The following is a 22,679-nucleotide window of genomic DNA, read 5'->3' as shown; positions in this document are numbered from 1 at the left end:
AAAACCATACCACCAGCAGAATTCTTATTCTGCGACTTCAAAGATAGATAAAAATTAGTACAACTTCAGCTAAAAGCTTTCCAATATTTACGGCGACTTGTAAATTGTGTAGGTGCTAATTTACTTCATGGGGTGGATGGAGGGTGGGCTTATGTTTGTATTTTGGGAAGTGTCTGTTAACTGTTTGGTGCACTTCAAAAATCTGATGTGTTAAAAACTTGGGTTGGATCTCCTTCAGTTTAACATTCTCAAGAACAAGGGTGACCAACTTGTCCCATTTTACCTGGCACTCTCTGGATTTTAGCACTGAAAGTTCTGCATCCCAGGAAACCTCTCATTCCTCTGACAACTGGGACGACTGGCCATCCTATCGCAAACAAAAGACTATTCCATACACAAAGTATATATCGTCTCTTTACCCCTGTGCTTTTAACCCTGTGTGTACCCAATGTATGTGCACCGGGTGTTTATACAAACAGGCACACCCATGACAAGCACATGGATTCTGAATCAAACCAAGAGAACCAATTTGTAATTAATGTTTCTTTAAACTCTTGCTTTTAAGCATATGCAACAGCATGATAGAAAGCATGGTAGATAGATTGAGGAGAGGGGATGTCTGGGAAGGGACATTGGGATCACAACTAAACTGACTACAAAAGAATTCAAACAAAACAGACAGGTCAGTTGGGTTCAGATTCCTGTATAATCACTGACTTTTTATAAGCTAGTTCTCACTTCTCCAAGAAAAATACAGTTTCAAATGAGTTGTGACTCAAACTTGATTTTCCTTATCTTGCTTACAAAATGTATCGCACTACAAACTGACTTCCCGGAGTCTAACTCCAAAGGATGTAGGTTCTATCTGGTTGGCTGAACCTTGGGCACCTCCTCTCCCCCAACCACCCCAAGCCCAACCAGGCAATGTTAGCCTCAGGCTGGTCCTTGTGAATCGTGAATCCTGTCCAGGGGCAGCTGCTGAGGTCAGGTTGGTCCTCCTCCTGCTCATTGACTAGGCAAGCACCGTGGGGTACATCTCTGAAGTGCACAGTTTCCATAGTCCCTTACCACGCTGGCAGTTCTATGTGCTTCCAGGTCTTTCCAGCAGCCCCTTGGCAACTCCATAGATTGCATGGCTGCCTCAGACCATAAAACATACCATTTTGATGGCAAGCTGAATTATGAAAGTCTTGGGGATCAGTAGAGTTCCTAAGAATAGCCTAACTCTGAGCAGCCCCAAGACTAGAGTAAAATTTAGTTCGTTTTATACTTCTAAGTCATTTGGCTCCTTCCTTGACTCTTCTCCTGACAGTACAGTAAAAATATATCTGTCCCAGGAGAATTCATATTCATTCTCTCCCTCTCTCCCTCTCTTTGTGGCTATTTCCTTGTTCCGTTCAAAAGATGCCAAACTGATACACTCATCAGAAATAACACAAAGTAAAGCAAAAAATAATAATAATTACAGCTTTCCCTCCTGACTTATCACACATGCTCCTCACTATAGAGGCTCCCCTTTCCTGTGCTTAGAACTTGTCTGTCCAGATCAGACATTCCATAAGCATCAGTCTCTAAACTTAGTCAAACGTAAAGAAATTGGTGGTAGACTGTTTGGACAAATAAAGGCTCAAAGACTAAAGGAAGAGACTTGGGAGGGTAGAAAGGCTCCTCCCTGCAATTTTCAGATGAGCATGAGGTATGCTCTAGGGAAAGAACACGGGCTTGGGAGGCAAACAGGTCTGGGTTTGAATTCCAGCCCAGGCACTTATTAGCTATGTGATCTTGGACAAGATACTTCACCACTGTAAATGTCATCCTCATCTGTGCCGTGGGGATAATTCTAGTTTCAATGTGAGAATAGGAAATAACATAGCACCCAATACATAGTAGATGTTTAATAAGCCGCAGCTTTTACTACCATGGAGACGGATTTCTCAGGAAAAAGTGACCCCTCCAACAGCCCAGTGTGTTGTGTGCCACAGTGCCCTCCATATTTTGACTGCTGGGTTTCTTCCCTAATGGGCATCTCGAGGAACTCTCTGCTCTTAATCTCAGCCCTCTACCCACACTCCCTAACTGGCCTGAGGCAAATCACTTATCTGCCTCAATTGTTTCATCTGTAAAGAGGATAATAACATTTACCTCCCTCAGAGGAGTGTTGGGAGAATTAATGAATGCTTGCAAAGTACCCTGAGATTTATAGATGAAAGGCAGTGTAGAATTGCTAAGTATTATTATAAATATCAGTATTATTTTGACACATTTGCATACATACATGTGTGACCAAATTTGCATCTAGAGTACTGGATCAAAGTATGTGACTTTCAAATATCATTGTATGAGTACCTCTGGCACCCATGGATGTTTATGTCTGTGTAATTTTTATACGATAAAACAACTGGTCCCAGACAAGAATTTGCCCAGAAAGGGAAGCACTGCTTTGGGTAGCTGGTATAAAATCAACCATAGCCTATGATTAAATGCTTTCTAGAAGCCCTTTTGGCCAGTGCCATGATCTTTCCAGCTGCCTTTAGGGGCTAAGACCTGACTATGTGATCAGCTCCTTAAAAAGCAGTGAAGTATAACTCTCAGACTCCTCTATCTACCAACTCAAAAACATGACCTTGAGCCTAGAAGAGTTTGTTCCCAAGCTAACCATATCCACTTGCAAAACACACAGGCATAGAATCAGATTGCAAAGAAACACCTCTTGCAACCCATCTCACAGCCGTTTCTCCGCCTGGTAGTGCCAAATTCCAGCTCTCGATGCTCCCCTCCTCTTCCCAATAAGGCCCCTGCTTCCTCTCACTCGTTCCTCCTCCCCACCAACTCAATCCCCTCCCCGCTAAGTAGTGCAAGGTGACATTACAACACCATCCACCGCAATATCACAGCACGTAACTCCCAGGAGACCACTTCTGTAGCCTGTACTTTTAGGAATAAAAGAGTGAGAGCAAGTGGAAGCTACCTGAGGAAGTTAAAATTCCCCTGTGCCTCAGGACTGAGCCCTCAGCAGCCATTCCTTGCTTGTATGAGGATGTGGCCCCCTCCTGTGATTCCCGAAACAGAGCAGCATATGGGCGTGAGCAAGACATATGTCTGGTCTCCACCATAAACCTTTGCAGCCTGGCAAGAAACAGCAAGGCTTATTCCAGACCCAAATTCTTATTCCTGCTACAGCCATCATAAATGCCTGCTGACACCAAAGAAGAACAAGCCTGTAATCCTCATAAAAGAACATTCTTGAACCCTGGAAACCAAAGAAGGATTCAATTGCCAGTTTTTAAACTGACATCCTGTCTGCTTCTAGGCTAGATCGGACATCAAGGAAGCAGGTGATGGCCTCCCAGGTATGGGTTAAAGGCTGCATCCAGGCCTCTCTGTTCCTAACAACTCCCAGCACTGGCTGGGCAGATGGCCTGAAGTTCCCACAACTTGTGGTTAAGACATTGTCTCCAGAAGGTTGTGTGTAGAATGGAAATATGCAACATGAAAATCAACATTTTAAATCATTCCAGCGGTGTGCTGGAACCAGGTCCAGTGGCTCGAGAGAGCCAACTATGTGCATCTCTCCCAACTCAATGTTCACATCACATTGATAGCTTGAAATCAGCTGTTATTGCCTGGAAATCACCGAACACTGCAAACCAGGATTTCTTCTTCCTTCAGAAAGCTGGTTATTAAACCTCTACTGCACACCACCAATTAGCACCCATTTGTAACCATTATCATTTGGCCATAGGTGGGTTTATGCCATTACCAAGGAATGAGGTCCAGGTGGGCCTTGAGTATGGCAAGCAGATGAGAAGGTTGAGAGGCATGGGGAGTTAACCCAATGGCAGGTGAACACGGAGGGAAGGGAGCATGATTGCAAGTTGCCTGGGAGCAGTGAGAGGGTACTGGATGCCTTAGTTGGGGAATGAGCAGAATGTCCACTTCAAGGTTTTGCCAAAGGTTGGCTGGCCTTGTAGATTTTAGCAGCAAGTAGAGGATGCAGCAAGCTTTGCATTCCCTAAGGTGTTAGCAGAAAGAAATCTGGGTTTTAGGTCCTTTGTTGCCCTAACAAACTGTATAATCTCTGAGTCTCACTTGCCTTAGCTCTAAAGTGGAGCTAACAGTATTCCTCTGATGGGACTTGTGAAGGATTCCGTGAGATAATGTATTTGCTCTTGACAGTGGGTCTAATATTGATAAATTGATGGACACTTCACTGCCCTCTTCTTATTCTATTTCTCAACAGTATTTGTCATGTTCCATCAATCTGGACCTGAAACTCTCAACCACTCTGGCTACTGAAACTCCACACTCTCTCGGTTTTCTTTCCACTTCTCTGATCCTGCCTTTACTGAGTCTGTCTTCTCTACCCCTCCTCAAAACTTAATCTCCTTCTCCTGTTTCTCTGCACAGCCTCACTAGGCAATCTCATCTAGTCCCATGGATTTAAATATTATCTTCTTGTTGATGACTTCCAGACCCCTAGAATTATCCTTTGTCTAGACCAGTGGCTCTTAAAGTGAGAACCCTGGACCAGGAGCATCAGCATCACCTGAGAACTTGTTAGAAATGCAGAGTCACAGGTCCCACCCAAACCTTCTTAATCGGAAACTCTGGAGGTGAGCCCAACAATCTGTTTTAGCAAGCCCTGTTGGTACTTCTGATGCTTACTGAAGTTTGGGAACCACTAGTCCAGACTAACATCTTTAATGGCCTTATTTACATCTCTACTTACATGTCTCATAGAAATATCAAAATTAACACATCCAACACAAAACTCTTCATTCCCCAATTCCCCTTCAATTCTGCCCACCTATCATGTCCTCAGAGTTGCTCGCTAATAAAACGGCGCTATCTTCCACTCGTTTGCTAAACCTGGAAATCAAGAAGTCGTCATTCTGTCCTTCCTTTCTCCCAACTTCCTCAGCCCACATGTAATCTATTAGCAAATACCACTAAGTCTCTTTTCAAATTATACCACAAATGGGCTAGTTTCTCCATATTTCCATCACCACCACCATAACTGGGACCACCACCAAATCCTGCTCATTCAAGAAGGACTGATGTAACATTTTTACCTGCTCCTACTCTTGACCCATCCAACCCATTCTCCATGCTGCAGCAAGAAAGCAAGCTCTTCTTAAAATGGAATTTGGCTCATGATGTTCTCCATCCTAAGACATTTTCAGTGGTTTTCACTTTGACCTAGAATAAAATCCAAACTCCATGCTATGGTTTCCAAGGTCCTGCCTGACTTGACTCATACCCACCTCTCTATTACCTCACCTACTGACATTCTCTCCCTCCCTACTGCGTCCCAGACTCACTGGTTTTCTCTCAGTTCCCTGAACAGGCCAACGCCTTTCTACCTCAAGGACTATGTTCTTCTGTCTGGAATCTTTCTCCTCACCCTGTGAGTGGCTGGCCCTTCTCATGCTCCCGTCTCAGGTTAAATGTCACTGCCCTTTGTGTCCTTTCCGTACCATCTATTTAAAGTCCTCTCCACAGCCCATTATTATTCTCTCATCACCTTGTTATTTCCTTCCTAGCATGTCTGAAGTTTGTTAGGTTTCTATTCAGTCATCTGCTCACTTGATATTGCTTCTATTTTGCTTTTCTCTATTCCACTCACCCCACCACCCTGAATGTAAACTGACAAAGGAGGGGGCTCATCTTTGTTCATCACTGTCAGTGTCTGGCGATGACTGGCACAGGGCAGGTAGTTGCTGATGTTGCTGATTATTGCATGTGGACAGGAGCTAGGTACTCAGGAGGTACGAAAGCCACTGTATCAGGCCTTTCAGAGCTCCCAGGTGCTGGATCCTAAGTCACAGGGAGTAGTAAACCCCATGCAGACCTTGTGTTCTTGTGCGCCGGCCCTGAGCTAGCAGGAGGCAGCCACCGCCCTCAAGGAGTGGATGCAGTCCTCCAGATGCAAGGTGAGTGGTATATGTATGTAAACACTGAACAAATGAAGACGTGTAATCAAGGATGAGATTGGTTCAAGATCTACATAACCATGGAAATCTGGGGACAGGAAAGATGACAAGGCAATAGGATAGATGAGAAATGCTGTGAACTGGAGAAAAGTCTTTGAAGGAAGTGTGGGCTTCTGGTTTATGGTAATTTGTTCATTGTGAGCTTCTCATGGGTACAAGATACATCTTTCTGTTATTCTATTAAGTACATGTTTTGTTTTGCTTAAGGGCATAATTGTATCCATCCTTAAAGTGAGAAATCAGGGTCACTAGTCTAGATAGGAAGCCTCCTTTCTTTCGCCATGGAATAGTCTCCAAGCACATAGTCAACTGTGGGGGAGAAGCATTATACTGTGTGTAGTGAGGAGTGTAGTCTTTGAGACAGGTTCCTTTTTTGGTTCCATAATTTGCCAAATGTGTGATGTTGGACAAATTAACTTTGCCAAATCTCAGGAAAGAAGTGTTCTGGTTAAGATTAAATGAGATAAGGCATATAAAGCACTTAGTTTAGCATATTGTGGATAATCAATAAATGATAACAATTCTGTGATTTCTATCTGGACATCTAGGCTATAATTGCTAAAATATGAAGGGGAAAAGTAGTATTACATCATCTTCTTTATGCCAGCCTCTGAGCTGGGCATGGTAAACTTTGTTTTCATTTTGTTTTTGTTTAATCATCATAACAAAATTACGAGGTAAATACTTCATTCCCACTTGGCTCACGTGATTATGCAGATTGACAAATCCCAAGATCTGTAGTCAGCAAGCTAAAGACTCAGAAGATCTGATAGTATAATTCTAGTCCAAAGGCTGGTAGGCTCGAGACTCGGGAATAGGCAATGTTTCAAGTACAAAGGCAGGAAAAAGTTAATGATTCAATTCAAAGCCTATCGGGCAGGAGAAATACCCTCTTGCTCGGAAGAGGGTCAGCCTTTTTGTTCTACTCAGGCCTTCAACTGATTGGATGAGGCCCACCCACAATAGGGAGAGCAATCTGCTTTACTCAGTCTACTGATTCAAATGTTAATCTCATCCAGAAACACCCTCACAGTCACACCCACAGTAATGTTTGACCAAATATGTCTGGGTACTCGTGGCCTGGTCAAGTTGACACATAAAATTAAGCATCATACCACCTTACTGATAAAACTTAGGAAGATTAAGAAACTTGCCCTATAGTAAAACTAGGATTCAAATCGATGTTTATCTCACTCCAAAACTTCATACTATAGGTGTTGCTGCTCAATCTGTAAAATTTTTACTCATGATTCCCAAGCTTAGTGTGTGCAACAAAAGAAGATGCCAGTTCTTCATTTCTTCCTTTGTCTAGGGGTGAATGTTTTTATCAAGGCTAATCCAAATGCATTTTGTGGTACAAGAGCTTCTGCTCCAAGAAAACAAGAGAAAGCAACAGTAGGGGTAAAGGAAAACAAATGACATTTCTGAACTTGGGTCCCTAATCAGACTGAAGATAAACTATCCTTCGCATTTGTTTGCTCCCTTGCTCATAAAAGTTAGAGCCTGCAAATGATTCATCACTGTAGCTATATCTGGCATATAAAGGTGCTCAGTAGTTGTTTGCAAGTCAATAAACAAGCAAATGAATGGAAACAGGATGTTAATTTGAAAATTTCTACTGAGGCACTAAGATACAATAAAAAGGAAATTCCAAGAGAAGATGCAGACCAAAAATTAAGCACTTAAAGAAGATGATGAGAACCAACTTCTCAACTCGGAATATGTTCACCCTTCATGGGCATTTACATGGGCAGAGACAAGGCCTCCATGAGGGTCTGACTCATTGGGATTTGGGATACATCACTTTAAAGTACTCTAAAGGGGAGCTTTTAGGAAGTGAATTTCTTGGGTCCACTTTTGTCCGTGGCTCCCAACGCTTAGCCCTCCTCCAAACAGGGGAGGTGTAGAAGAGTGCCTGCCCTTTATCCTAATTCTAGTGAGAGGGACTCCAAAGGGAACATCTGGAGAGCTTGGCATGTGTTTATCCAAGTTGTGAGACAGAAAAGGCAAGAGGCTGGCTAACAGCCAGTGGAGCAGAGAAATACCTGCAAGCCCCTCTGAGAACAAGCCAGTGCTATGAGAGCCCCTGAACTGTGTGAAACCCACAGAAGAATGTTGTCCTGGGATTATTTAAACTCATCACATGAAGGGAGCTGCACTTGAAGAGGTCCTGCAGGGGAGCCTCTAAGGCACCCACACGACTCAACCAGAGGAGGAGAGATGATTTAACACTACACAAATTCAAAGTTCAACTATTACATAGAACTGAAAAATTAATTACTAAATGAAGGCCGTATTTATGACACAAGTGACTGCAGGATTTCTTTTTTCCCTGAGTGATCAGTGAAGTACTAGGATCAGCCTGGATTTTCATCCAGAGTATGGCACTGAGGATAGGTCTGATAAATAAATGCTAACACTCCATGAGTCCAGCTTAACTAACATACTGTTAACAGAATGAAAGAATGACAAATACATGAATAAATAAAACAAAGCATGAGAATCCCCAGAGTTCACCTGTCCAAGATGGGGAGACAATTCCAAATGCATCATGTCCTTTCAGACCCCTCATCTGTGGCACCTGCTGAAGGAACTCAGCGGCAAATCCAGGAGAAAATCCAAGCGAAACAATGAGGTTATTTTACTGATTATTTAACCAAAAGCTATGACAGCTGAAAAGCTTTTGAATTAAAGGAGCCAGGTAACAATAAAAACTGTCTTCTCCAAAAATTCTAACCAACCTCCCCTCCCAAAGGATGACCTGAAGTTAGCAATTTGGTCTGTAATTCTCTAGTCCTTTCTCTATACATTGGCAAAAGTACATGACATGTAGCCATATATATTCTGAAGTTTGTTTGCTTTTTTAATGGGTTCACAATACATATGTTATTCAATAGCATTTGTTTCAGCTGAGCAACGTGTTTTGCTTTTTAATGAGTGCACATAATCATGATATCTCATAATTTATCACATTTCTACTGAGGGACATTTAAACGTACTTAGTTTTTTACCAAAGTGATACAAAGGAATTTTTTAACATCTCTGTTTGCATGTGCAAATATTTCTTCAACATAGAATGCTAGAAATGGAATTATTGAGTCAAAGACTCATTTTAAATGTAGACAGATACTGCCAAAAAGGCATTATCAATTTACATTTCTACCAAGACTGTCTGATGGCACTTTGTTCCCCACATACTTGGTAATGCTGGATATTATCAAGTTGTAAGTTTTTTCCAATCTGCTGAGTAAAAAATGATACCTCAGTGTTGTTTTTCTTTGCATTTCCCTCATGAGGAGCAAGACTGACCATCTTTTTATGTTTGTGTAGACCATTTGTATTTTCTGCTGTTAATGGCCTATTCATATTCTTCCCCATTTTTCAATTGGGTTGCTTTTTTGTATTTGTGGATAGGACATTTTTATGTTGTGGATACTATTTGTTAATTACATGTTTGACAAACATCTTCATCTCAGTCTATCATTTGTGTTTTATTTTTAACTTTTTAAATAGTGTCTTTGATTGAGGAGAACTTTATATTTTTATGGGAAAAAAGTGACATTTTTTTCCTTTATGGATTCCAGATTTTTTGTGTTGCTTAAGAAGACCTTACCCCATCTTTCCTTCTAATACTATTGCAATTTTGTTTTTCAAGTTGAAGTTTTTTAATTCATTTGGAATTATTATAGTATGAAGTAGATATCTATATTTATTTTTCCAAATTGTTCTAACGCCATTGACAGTTCACTCTTCCTTCTTTGGTTAGAAATAGCATTTATATTATAAACTAAATTCCAGTTCGTTTATTAGTCTGGAGATTTTCTATTCTGTTCAATTGTTCTCTTTATATTATAGGAGCTAATACTATATTTACTTTAATTACCACAGCTTTATAGAATACTTTGATATTGGATAGTCAAGTTCCACCTCATTTTTATCCATATTTTTTCAATCTGGTGTGTTTGAGAATCACTTTTCAAATTTCATAAAAATTTGAATGTCACTGAATTTATTAATTTGGGACTGATGTGACAGCTTTACAGTGTTAAACCTTCCCAACCAGAAACAAAATTTCCATCTTCATTTATTGAGATATTCTTTTATGCCCTCAAATAAAGTTTTTGTGGGTGTTTTTTTTTTTTTTTTTGGCTGCACCATGTGACATGCGGGATCTTACTTCCCCAACCAGTGATCGAACCCATGCCCACTGCAGTGGAAGCGTTGAGCCCTAACCACTGGACCGCAAGGGAATTCCCTAAAGTATTTTTTATATAGGTTTTACACATTTCTTGATAGATTTATTCCTGGTATTTTATAGTTTTGTTGCTTTTGCTATTACATTTCCTAGTTGCTGGTATAGAGATTCTAGAAATATCTTATATCCAGCCATTTTATTAAACATTCCTTTAGTTGATTCTCTTTGCTCCTCCCTGGAGACTCTCATTAGCATGACTTTGATGTTTTGACCTCAGGTATGAAATGTATTCAAATATCCTTTAATAGCTATAGTAAGTCCCCTACATACGAACAAGTTCCGTTCCGAGAGCACGTTCATAAGTCCAATTTGTTCTTAAGTCCAACAAAGTTAGCCTAGATACCCAACTAACACAACTGGCTATATAGTACTGTACTGCAATAGGTTTATAATACTTTTCACACAAACAATACATAAAAAACAAACACAAAAAATAAAACATTTTTAATCTTACAGTACAGTACCTTGAAAAGTACAGTAGTATAGTACAACAGCTGGCATACAGGGGCTGCCATCGAGTGAACAGGCAAGAGAGTTACTGACTAGAGGAGGGAGAGAAGGTGGGAGGTGGTAGAGCTGAAGGATCGTCAGCAATAAGAGATAAAGGGCAAGCTGCCATTTCACCCATGCCTGACGTTGATGGAACACACGTTCCCATCTTTGAAAGTTTGCAGCTTGAAGGTTCATATGTAGGGGACTTACTGTATAAGATTTTGCATCCAACCAGAGGGAAAGAATATGTAAAGAACAGAGAATTCAATCAGGCAGTAAAGAGATTAGATGAACAGAGTTATCAGCAGCCTCAGTGGGAGGCTGCAGACTTAAATCAGAAGAATTGGGTAACCTGTACCTTGAACCCAAGCGAAATGAATCCCATTTGAAGAGCTATACTTGGAATCCCTGTTGTCATAGCAACAATGAAAGGAGCTCATGGTGTCTATTGGTGATGAGGGGAGAATCACGCTGGATATACAGGTTCCGATCTCTTAACCTCGGCTCACTTAGGATAAAACCCATCTTGCTAGCAGTGGTAAACTGTCCCCTTGCAAGTACTGTGTTTCCAATCTCATGGAAGTATAAAATTTAACATACCCTAAAGGAAATCAAACTCAAATTCTTGATACTTTTATATGATATTTAGGATAATTTGGGTAAATTTGGACTTTGATTTGGCACTAGGTTATCTGACAGATTAGCCTAATGATTTCAACTTGAAATTTGCAGCTGAATAAACTGACTTTAGAATTAGGGCTTTATTTTGAAACATGTAAGAGAATTTGACCAAATTTGTAAACAGTATTGGAATGCTAAATAATGTGAGCTATGCTATACTTACAGGTTCAATTTATTAGTTGTGTAAGAGCTGTGTAAGTACTTGGGAAGGTTTTGCTTATTAGGATAGGCATTTTTAAAGCTTGGAAGAAAATTAAATTTATCAAAGTTTTCAGTGCATTTTATTTCCTTTAAGAGAATGTAAGTTGTAATTAGGAATAGTTTTTAAAGAATTTAGTCTATAAAACTTAAGCTACTCAGATAGTAATTTTTTTAAAGTAAAGGTGATTATTCTTACTTAACTATACTTATAAAAAGAAAAACAAGTATTGTAAGCTGAATTTAAAGGCTTAGAGAGAATTAAATTTTAAAGTTTCTTACCTTAGTAAATGGAATATTCATTTTTAAATACACTAATTTGTTTTTCTGTTTACAAAAGTTGCCCTTGGCCATCACTAAACTCATGCTGATTAGTTACTTAGATTTTTGAGGCAATCATATAATTGGAAATAATGTCAGTTTTGTCACTTCTTTCTCTGTATTTATACCTTTTATTCCTCTTTCTTTTTTATACATTGGCTCAAACCTTAGTGGAGATGGTGACTCTCTGTTTTGTTCCTATTATTCCATATTATATGGAAATACTTCACCATTACATATAAGGCTTGCTGTCAGTTCTTGAATATAACTTGTACCTCTTCAAGATATTTCCTCCTATTCCTAGCATAAAAGATTTTTTAAATCTCTAATTAATTCTTAATAAATGGGTATTGAAATTTGTCACTTTTTTCAGCTTGTGAAAAGGTCATGAGCTTTTTCACTTTAATCTGATAACATAAAGAATTACATTAATACATTTCTTAATAACAAAACTTTCTTGCATTACTATGGTAAATCCAATTGGTCATGAAATATTAACACTATCATATTTTACTTGGTTAAAATTCTTAAAGATTTTTATATTCATATTCATAAATGAAATTGGTCTATGATTATACCTGTATTTTATTTTTTTCACTTTTAATAAACTTTATTTTTAGAGCAGTTTTAGTTTCACAGCAAAATTGAGTGGAAGGTATAGAGATTTCCCATATACCCCCTTTCCCAACCCATGCACTAGTTCCCCCACTATCAACATCCCACATCACAGTGGTACATTTGTTATGATTTTGATGAGCTGGCATTGACACATAATTATTGCCCAAAGTCTGTAGTTTACATTAGAGTTCACTCTTGGTGGTGTACGTTCTGTGTGTTTGGACATATGTATAATGACATGTATCTATCATTATGGTATCATACAAAGTATGTTGCCTACCCTAAAACTCCTCTGTGTTCTACCTATTCATCCCTCCCCTTGCCCCACAGCACTTATCAACCACTGACCTTTTAACTATCTCTTTAATTTTGCCTTTTCCAGAATATCATATAGTTGGACTCATGTAGTACATAGCTTTTTCAGATTGGCTTCTTTGTTTTTTAATGCCAGCGACTATTTCATTGTCTGTACGTACCAGTTTGTCCATTCACCTATTGAAGGACATCCTAGTTGCTTCCAAGTTTTGGCAATTATGAATAAAGCTGCTATAAACATCAGTGTGCACGGTTTTGTGCGGACATAAGTTTTTAATTCATTTGAGTAAATGCCAAGGAGTACAATTTCTGGATCATATGGCAAGAGTATGTTTAGTTTTATGAGAAACTGCCCAACTATCTTCCAAAGTGGCTATACCATTTTGTATTCCCACCAGCAATGAATGAGAGTTCCTGTTGCTGCACGTATTCTCATCAGCATTTGATGTTGTCAGTATTTTGGATTTTGGCCATTCTATTAGGTGTGTAGTGATATCTCATTATTGCTTCAATCTGTAATTCCCTAATGACATATGATGTTGAACATCTTTTCATATGCTTAGTTTGCCAACTGTATATCTTCTTTAGTGTGAGGTCTGTTCAGGTCTTTTGCCCATTTTTTAATTGGGTTGTTCATTGTCTTATTGTTGAGTTTTAAGAGTTCATTGTATATTTTGGGTAACAATCTTTTATCAGATGTGTCTTTTGCAAATATTTTCTCCTAGTCTGTGGCCTGCCTTCTGTTTACATTGTCTTACTCAGAGCAAAACTTTTTAATTTTAATGATGTCCAGCATATCAATGATTTCTTCACAGATTGTGCCTTTGGTGTTTTTTTTTCCTAAAAAGTCATTGCCCACCCAAGGTCACCTAGATTTTTTCTGTATTATCTTCTAGGAGTTTTATAGTTTTGTGTTTTACATTTATTTTTTAAATTAATTTTTACTGGAGTATAGTTGCTTTACAGTGTTGTGTTAGCTTCTACTGTACAGCAAAGTGAATCAGCTACACATACACATATATCCCCTCTTTTCTGGATTTCCTTCCCATTTAGGTCACCATAGGGCACTAAGTGGAGTTTCCTGAGCTATACAGTAGGTTCTCATTAGTTATCTATTTTATACATAGTATCAATAGTGTATATATGTCAATCCCAATCTCCCAATTCATCCCACTCCTTTTACCCCCTTGGTGTCCATACCTTTGTTCTCTATGTCTGTGTCTGCATTTCTGCTTTGCAAATAAGGTCATCTATATCATTTTTCTAGATTCCACATATATGCATTAATATATGATATTTATTTTTCTCTTTCTTACTTCACTCTGTATGACAGTCTCTAGGTCCATCCACATCTCTACAAATGACCCAATTTCTTTCCTTTTTATGTCTGAGTAATATTCCATTGTATATATGTACCACATGTTCTTTATCCATTCCTCTGCTGATGGATATTTAGGTTGCTTCCATGTCCTGGCTATTGTAAATAGTGCTGCAATGATCACTGGGGTGCATGTGTCTTTTTGAATTATGGTTTTCTCTGGGTATATGCCTAGTAGTGGGATTGCTGGGTCATATGGTAGTTCTGTTTTTAGTTTTTTAAGGAACCTCTATACTGTTCTCCATAGTAGCTGTGTCAATTTACATTCCCACCAACAGTGCAAGAGGGTTTCCTTTTCTCCACACCCTCTCTAGCATTTATTGTTTGCGGACTTTTTGATAATGGCCATGCTGACCAGTGTGAGGTGATACCTCATTATAGTTCTGATTTGCATTTCTCTAATAATTAGTGATGTTGAGCATCTTTTCATGTGTTTGTTGGCCATCTGTATGTCTTCTTTGGAGAAATGTCTGTTTAGATCTTCTGCCCATTTTTGGATTGGGTTGTTTGTTTTTTTGATATTGAACTACATGAGCTGCTTGTATATTTTGGAGATTAATCCTTTGTCAGTTGCTTCGTTTGCAAATATTTTCTCCCATTCTGAGGGCTGTCTTTCGTCTTGTTTATGGTTTCCTTTGTTGTGCAAAAACTTTTGTTTTATTACGTTCCATTTGTTTCTCTTGGTTTTTATTTTCATTAATCTAGGAGGTGGGTCAAAAAAGATCTTGCTGTGATTTATGTCATAGAGTGTTCTGCCTATGTTTTCCTCTAAGAGTTTTATAGTGTCTGGCCTTACATTCAGGTCTTTAATTCATTTTGAGCTTATATTTTGTGTATGGTGTTAGGGAGTGTTCTAACTTCATTCATTCTTTTACATGCAGCTGCCCAGTTTTCCCAGCACCACTTATTGAAGAGGCTGTCTTTTCTCCATTGTATACTCTTGCCTCCTTTGTCATAGATGAGGTGACCACAGGTGCATGGGTTTGTCTATGGGCTTTCTGTCCTTTTCCATTGGTCTATATTTCTGTTTTTGTGCCAATACCATACCGTCTTGATTACTGTAGCTTTGTAGCATAGTCTGAAGTCAGGGAGCCTGATTCCTCCAGCTCCATTTTTCGTTCTCAAGATTGCTTTGGCTATTCAGGGTCTTTTGTGTTTCCATACAAATTGTAAAATTTTCTGTTCTAGTTCTGTGAAAAATGCCATTGGTAATTTCACAAGGATCGAATTGAATCTGTAGATTGCTTTGAGTAGTATAGTCACTTTCACAATATTGATTCTTCCAATCCAGGAGCATCGTATATCTCTCCATCCGTTTGTGTTATCTTTGATTTCTTTCACCAGTATCTTATAGTTTTCTGAGCACAGCTCTTTTGCCTCCTTAGGTAGGTTTATTCCTAGGCATTTTATTCTTTTTGTTTCAATGGTAAATGGGATTGTCTCCTTAATTTCTCTTTCTGATCTTTCATTGTTAGTGCATAGGAATGCAAGAGATTTCTGTGCATTAATTTTGTATCCTGTGACTTTACTAAATTCATTGATTAGCTCTAGTAGTTTTCTGGTGGCATCTTTAGTATATCTATAGGCATCTATAGTACCATGTCATCTGCAAACTGACAGTTTTACTTCTTCCTTTCCAATTTGGATTCCTTTTATTTCTTTTTCTTCTCTGATTGCTGTGGCTAGGACTTCCAAGACTATGTTGAATAACAGTGGCAAGAGTGGACATCCTTGTCTCGTTCCTGGTCTTAGAGGAAATGCTTTCAGCTTTTCACCACTGAGAATAATGTTTGCTGTGTGTTTGCCGTATATGGCCTTTATTATGTTGAGGCAGGTTCCCTCTATGCCCACTATGTTTTACATTTAGGTCTATGATGTGTTTTGAGTTAATTCTTGTGAAAGGTGTAAAGTCTGTGTCAACATTTTTTTTGCATGTGGATGTCCAGTACCATTTGTGGAAAAGACTCTTTGCTCCACTGTATTGCCTATGCTCCTTTGTCAAAGATAAGTAGACTACATTTATGCAGATCTATTTTGGTCTCTTCCATTGTTTTATTTGTCCATTCTTTCACCAGTACCACACTGTCTTGATTAGTGTAGCTTTACATTAAGTTTTTTTTTTTGTTTTTTTTTTTTTTTACATTAAGTTTTGAAGTCAGGTAATGTCAGTTCTCTGACTTTGTTCTCCTTCAATATTCAGTTGACTTTCCTGGGTCTTTTGCCTCTCCATATAAACTTTAGAATCAGTTTGTTGATATCCACAAAATGACTTGCTAGAGTTTTGATTGGAATTTTATTAATCTATAGATCAAGCTGGGAAGAACTGACATCTTGACAAAATTGAGCCTTCCTATCCATGAATATGGAATATTTCTCAATTTATTTAGTTCTTCTTTAGTTTCTTTCATCAGAGGTTTGTAGTTTTCTTCATACAGATCTTGTCCAAATTTTGTGAAATTTATACCTGAGTATTTGGGGGTAGGAGTGCTAATGTAAATTGTAAAGTGTCTGTAATTTCAAATTCCATATTTTCGTTGTTGGTATACAGGAAAGTGATTGACTTTTGCATATTAACCTTGTATCCTGCAACCCTCCTATAACTGCTTATTAGTTCCAGGAATTTTTTGGTAAATTCTTTTGTATGTTTTACATAGAAGATCATGTCATCTGTAAACAAAGACAGTTTTATGGCTTCCTTCCCAATCTGTTAACCTTTTGTTTCCTTTTCTTGTCTCATTGCATTAGCTAGGACTTCTAGTATGATTTGTAAAAACAAGGTGGGAGAGGACATCCTTGCCTTGCTCCCATCTTAGCAGGAAAGCTTTGAGTTTCTTACTGTTAAGTATGATGTTAGCTGTAGGTTTTTTGTAGATGTACCTTATCAAGTTGAAGAAGTTCCCCTCAATTCCACTTTGCTGAGAGGTTTTTTTTTTTTTAATCATGAATGGATTTTGGATTCTGTCAACTGCTTCTTCTGCATATACTGATATTATCATATGATTTTTCTTTTTCAGTCTGTTGATCTGATGGATCGCAGTAATTGAGCTTTGATTGTTGAACAAGCCTTGTATACTGCAATAAATCCCACCTGATCGTGGTGTATAATTCTTTTTACACATTGTTGTAATCAATATGCTAACAGTTTGAGGATTTCTGCATCTCTTTTCATGAGAGATACTGGTCTGTAGTTTTCTTGTAATGCTTTTGTCTGGTTTTGGTATTAATGCTGGCCTCATATAATGAGTTAGGAAGTATCACTTCTCCTTCTATCTTCTGGAAGAAATTGTAGAGAATTGTTTCTCCCTTAAATATTCGGTAGAATTCACAGATGAACTCATCTGGGTCTGGTGCTTTCTCTTTTGAAAGATTATTAGTTGTTGATCCCATTTCTTTAAATAGATATAGGCGTATTCAGATTGTCTATTTCTTCATAAGTGAGTTTGGCAGATTCTGTCTTTCAAGGAATTGATTGAATTCATTTTGGTTATTAAGTTTATGGGCATAGAGTTAGTCATAATATTCCTTTCTTATCATTTGAATTTCCATGAGCTCTATAGTGATGTCCCCTCTTTCATCTCTGATACTAGTAATTTGTGTTTCCTCCCCCCACCCCCCAACCTTTTTGTTCATTTGTTTGTTATCTTGGCTAGAGGCTTATTGATTATATTGATCTTTCCAAAGAGCCAGCTTTTGGTTTTATTGATTTTCTCTATTGATTTGTTTTTAATTTCATTGATTTCTGCTCTAATTTTTGTTATTTTTCTTCTGCTTACATTTGACCTAATTTGCTCTTCTTTTTCTAGTTGTCTAAGGTGGAAGCTTAGATTATTAATTTTAGATCTTTCTTCTTTCTAATATATGCATTAGCTGTTATAAATTTCCTTGTAAGCACTATTTTCACTGCATCCCACAAATTTTGATAAGTTGCATTTTCATTTGAATTTAGTTAAAGATATTTTAAAGTTTAGCTTGAGATTTCTTTGACTTATGTGTTATTTAGAAGTATGTTGTTTAATCTCTAAGTATTTTTGAATTTTCCAGCTATCTTTCTATTAATGATTTCTAGTTTAATTCCATATGATCTGAAAGCAGACATTGTACGATTTCTATTCTTTATACTTGTTAAGATGTATTTTTTGGCCCAAAATGAAGCGTATCTTGGTGAATGTTCCATATGAGCTTGAGAAGAATGTGTAATCTGCTGTTGTTGGATGAAGTAGTCTGTAGATGTTAATTATTTCCAGTTGATTGTTGGTCCTGTTGAGTTCAACTATATCCTTACTGATTTTTTGCCTGCTGGATCTATCCATTTCTTCCTCTATTTCTCCTTGCATTGCTATCAGTTTTTGCCTCATGTACTTTGATGCTCTGTTGTTAGGCACATACACATTAAAGACTGTATGTCTTATTGGAGTACTGACCTCTTTATCATTAATTATATAATGCTCCTCTTTATTCCTGTTAACTTGCTTTTCTCTGAAGTTTGTTCTGTCTGAAATTAAAATATAGTTATTCCCATTTTCTTTTGATTAGTGTTACCATGGTATATATTTCTCCATCCCTTTACTTTTAATCTCTATGTGTCTTCATATTTAAAGTGGGTTTCTTATAGACAGTATATACTTGGGCCTTGTTTTTGATCTACTCTGACAATGCCTGTCTTTGAATTGGTATATTTAGACCATTGACATTTAAGTGATTATTGAGAAGGGGAGGGAAAAATTAGGAGTATGATATTAACAGATACATACAACTATATATAAAATAGATAAACAACAGGACTTACTTGTATAGCATAGGGAACTATATTCAATATCTTGTAATAACTTATAATGGAAAAGAAACTGAAAAAATATATATCTGAATCACTTTGCCATACACCTGAAACTAACACAATATTGTAAATCAACTATACTTCAATTTAAAAAACAGATCCTGAGGGGGGAAAAAATAAAGTGATTACTGATATAGTTGGGTTAACATCTACCATATTTGTTACTGTTTTCAATGCATTGCCCTTGTTTTTTATTCTTATCTTTGTCTTCTACACTTTTTCTACCTTTTGTGGTTTTCACTGAGAACCATTTTATTCTTTTATTAGCCCATTTCAGACTTTCTACCACCTTTGGTCAATTTTGTAATTTATAATTACCTAGAGAATTATACATTTCATCAAGATTTTCAAATTTATATACATTTGTAAATAGAGTTCTCAAATAATTCTTTCCTTTCTGTTATTTTGTTGCCTTTCTCACTCCAAATAATATATTTGGTGTTCTTTTTTTTTCTGTTAAACTGTAAGTGGTAGCAAATGCTTTTCTCTATTTCATGTCTTTTCAATTTATATCCTTCTGATTTTGTCACTAAAATCTTTTTGTGGTATTTATAATTTAAAAGTGTTTCTGCTTTCATCTTTATTATACATTTCTTCAATTTTTAACTTGTTTATATCCTAGTTTTTATAAGTTTAACACTTCAAGAAAGACAAATTCATACAAGACTGTCTATTCCAATAAGAATACATTCTTGCCCCCACCAACAGTAGGAGTCCAGTATCATTATTCTGTCACCAGGCGGCTGGCTAGTGATACATCACCACACCTCAGTAATGGCTCAGTGTTCATATCTGCTGTTGGTGCACTGGGTACTCTGCAGTGGCAGGGGTCAGATCCCATACATAGCTTCCATCCCTACCACCACACTTTCCATGAGATCACTGAGCAATCACTGGAGTAACCAAGGAAAGTGGCTGCTGACTGACACCTACAGAATGGGTCATATGGTTCATCCTTTGCCCATCTGATTATTGAGAAAGTCCTAGTTGTGAGGGCCCTTGGTGAGCGTTCAGGAGTACAAATATTGTCACTCTCTGGGTCAAAGGCAGAACAATGGGAGTGGCTCACCAGGTGCAGGTGATAAGAAGGTGCATTGTTTGTAGAGAATTTAAAAATAATAATAAAGCCAACTATAAATTAGTCTTTTTATTAGCATCATTTGCTAGCCATTCTAAACAATGTCAGTGATGCAATACTCCTCTCCAAAAAATCTTTTGTTGGTTTACGTTCTAAAAATTGCTTGCACCTGGGTGGCCTACTCCTAACACCCACCCTTGGTATGTCAAAAGTTTCCATCCACTTACCCAGACCTTCTTATTGCCAATCCTCCAGTATTATTCTTTTCTAGTCTCTGCCCATCCAGACAACCATTAGCTACTGACTATGAATCAATCTAGATTCATAACACAGGACATCTCTCTTTCCAGGAAATGTGAACAAAATGTACCACTTATAATTCTGCCCACAGTGAGAATTTCTCTTCATCATTGTCCTATTATAAGATACAACTGAGGTTAATGAGTACAGCAGTCTGCATATAGTGCATAATCATCCATAAATCAGGTTTAATGTTTTCTTTCCTTATTAAACTGATCAAGGGCGCTCCTCCCATCCATGTGGCTGGAATTCAGTAGATTGAAGGATATGTGACTATGCATCAAGGGTTGGGAACACTGAGAGTGTGCACCACCTGCTCACACAACTAACTGTTAGCTTTAGGCCTGCTTGAGCTCAGTCTTATGTGTTCCACTTAACCTGTGTTGAAGAAGTGCTACTGGGCACACTCAACTTTATGGCTTGATAGATAACATAACACCCAATTCAAGTATCTTTCAAGTCTGTGGTTTGAATTTATCTCCAGGAAAGTGTATTGTTTTTGATTTGCTATTCCTCCATGTTCTTGAAATTATTTGCATAAAATTGTTCATAACATTCTTTACTATCCTTTTAATGCCTCTACAATCTATAGTGATGACCTCTCTTTCATTCCTGATGACCATGATTTGTATTTTCCCTTTATTCTCATTGTCTTACTATATATTTTATCAATTGTATTAATTGTTCAAAGAACCAATTTTTTACTTTCCTCTGTTGTCTGTCCATTTTCTATATCATTGATTTCCATTCTTACATTAGTTTAATTTTTCTACTTACTTTTGTTTCAATTTCCTCTTCTTTTTCTGTCATGTTAAGGTGGAAGTGTGGATTATTGATTTTTAAGCCTTTCTCCTTTTCTAATATAAACATTTAAAAGCATAACCTTCCCTCTATGCACTGCTTTAGCAGCATCCTTCTAATTTGAAATATCTTCATTATCATTCAGTTTAAAATATTTTCTAATTTCCATTGTAATTTCCTCTTTAATCCATAACTTATTTATAAGTGCATTGTTTAATTTCCACATATTTGAGGATTTTTTAGACAGTTTTGTATTATTGATTTTGACTTTAACTGTTTTTAGAGAATGTATTCTGAATCACTTTGAAGCCTCTGTAACTTATGAGACTTGTTTTATCCAAAGGGCACAAACCAAATCTATTCTTTATACACTAGGACATGGTACAAAGTAGGCACTCCATAAACATCTGATGAATAAATAAATGAATGAAGAGTTGCCACACCCACACAGATAAAGTGATGCACAAATTGTAGAGGTCAAAAGAGAGTAGTGAAATCATGATTGTGGCAGCATCATATAACTTTTCTACAGTTGACAGTGCAAAGTTCTTGTTCTGTAACAACTGGATCTTGAGAAAGTACAGAAAGGATGTGAGAAATCCTGTAGTCAAAGGATGAAAACCAAGGATAAAGCCTAAGAAACAGACAGCAAATGCTGGCGATAGGAAGAAACCAAACAAAAAGGGGTCAGAATCCAAAGTGAGACTTTGCCTCTGTAGGTAGCCAAGATTTGACTAGTTTATTAACTGTCATTCGTAAACTACTGGTGATTTAATTAGGCCTTATCTACATTATACATGTTGTAATAATTGACATATGGGCAAAGATAACTTTAAGTAAGCCTATGTAGAGAGGTTCTTTTTGGCTCTAAACCAATGCATCCTGTTTTCAATGTCCTGAATCAAGTATCCCATATTATACAGTCACCAGCAAGGTGCCCTGGCAGACGCTAAAGATAATTCAGTCTACCAGGCCCCCATCCAAGCAGACTAATTATGCCCAGCTCGGGTACTCCCTGATTTAATGACTTAGGTTGGGCAGTCTTACAAATATTAGAGAAACAATCTCTCATATGGGGACGCCAGCTGGCCTTGTTGCAGCATAGAATTTCTTTACCCAGAAGGTGTTTAAACAAAAAAGAAAGAAAGCATTTCATGGTTAACTCCTTCACCAATAAAATCACTTTCTAAAAGCACATATTTTGGAGTTCCTTACCTATGCCATCTCGTCCAATTGAAAATTAGAACAAAAACAAATTTCCATAGGACACTTTTTCAAATGGATATATAACTTTTTTTCTGTATGGTTACAACATAATTGAGCAAATCCCATACTGACAGTTGCTTAGGTTGATGCCAATGTTTTGCTATTATAATAAATATCACAGTGAACACCTCTCTATATCCATTATTGCA

Source organism: Eschrichtius robustus, chromosome 1 (genome assembly GCF_028021215.1).
Source record: "Eschrichtius robustus isolate mEscRob2 chromosome 1, mEscRob2.pri, whole genome shotgun sequence".
In the NCBI taxonomy this organism is placed as follows: domain Eukaryota; kingdom Metazoa; phylum Chordata; class Mammalia; order Artiodactyla; family Eschrichtiidae; genus Eschrichtius; species Eschrichtius robustus.
The sequence above is the reverse complement of the archived record's forward strand: the minus strand, read 5'-3'. Positions refer to the sequence as shown.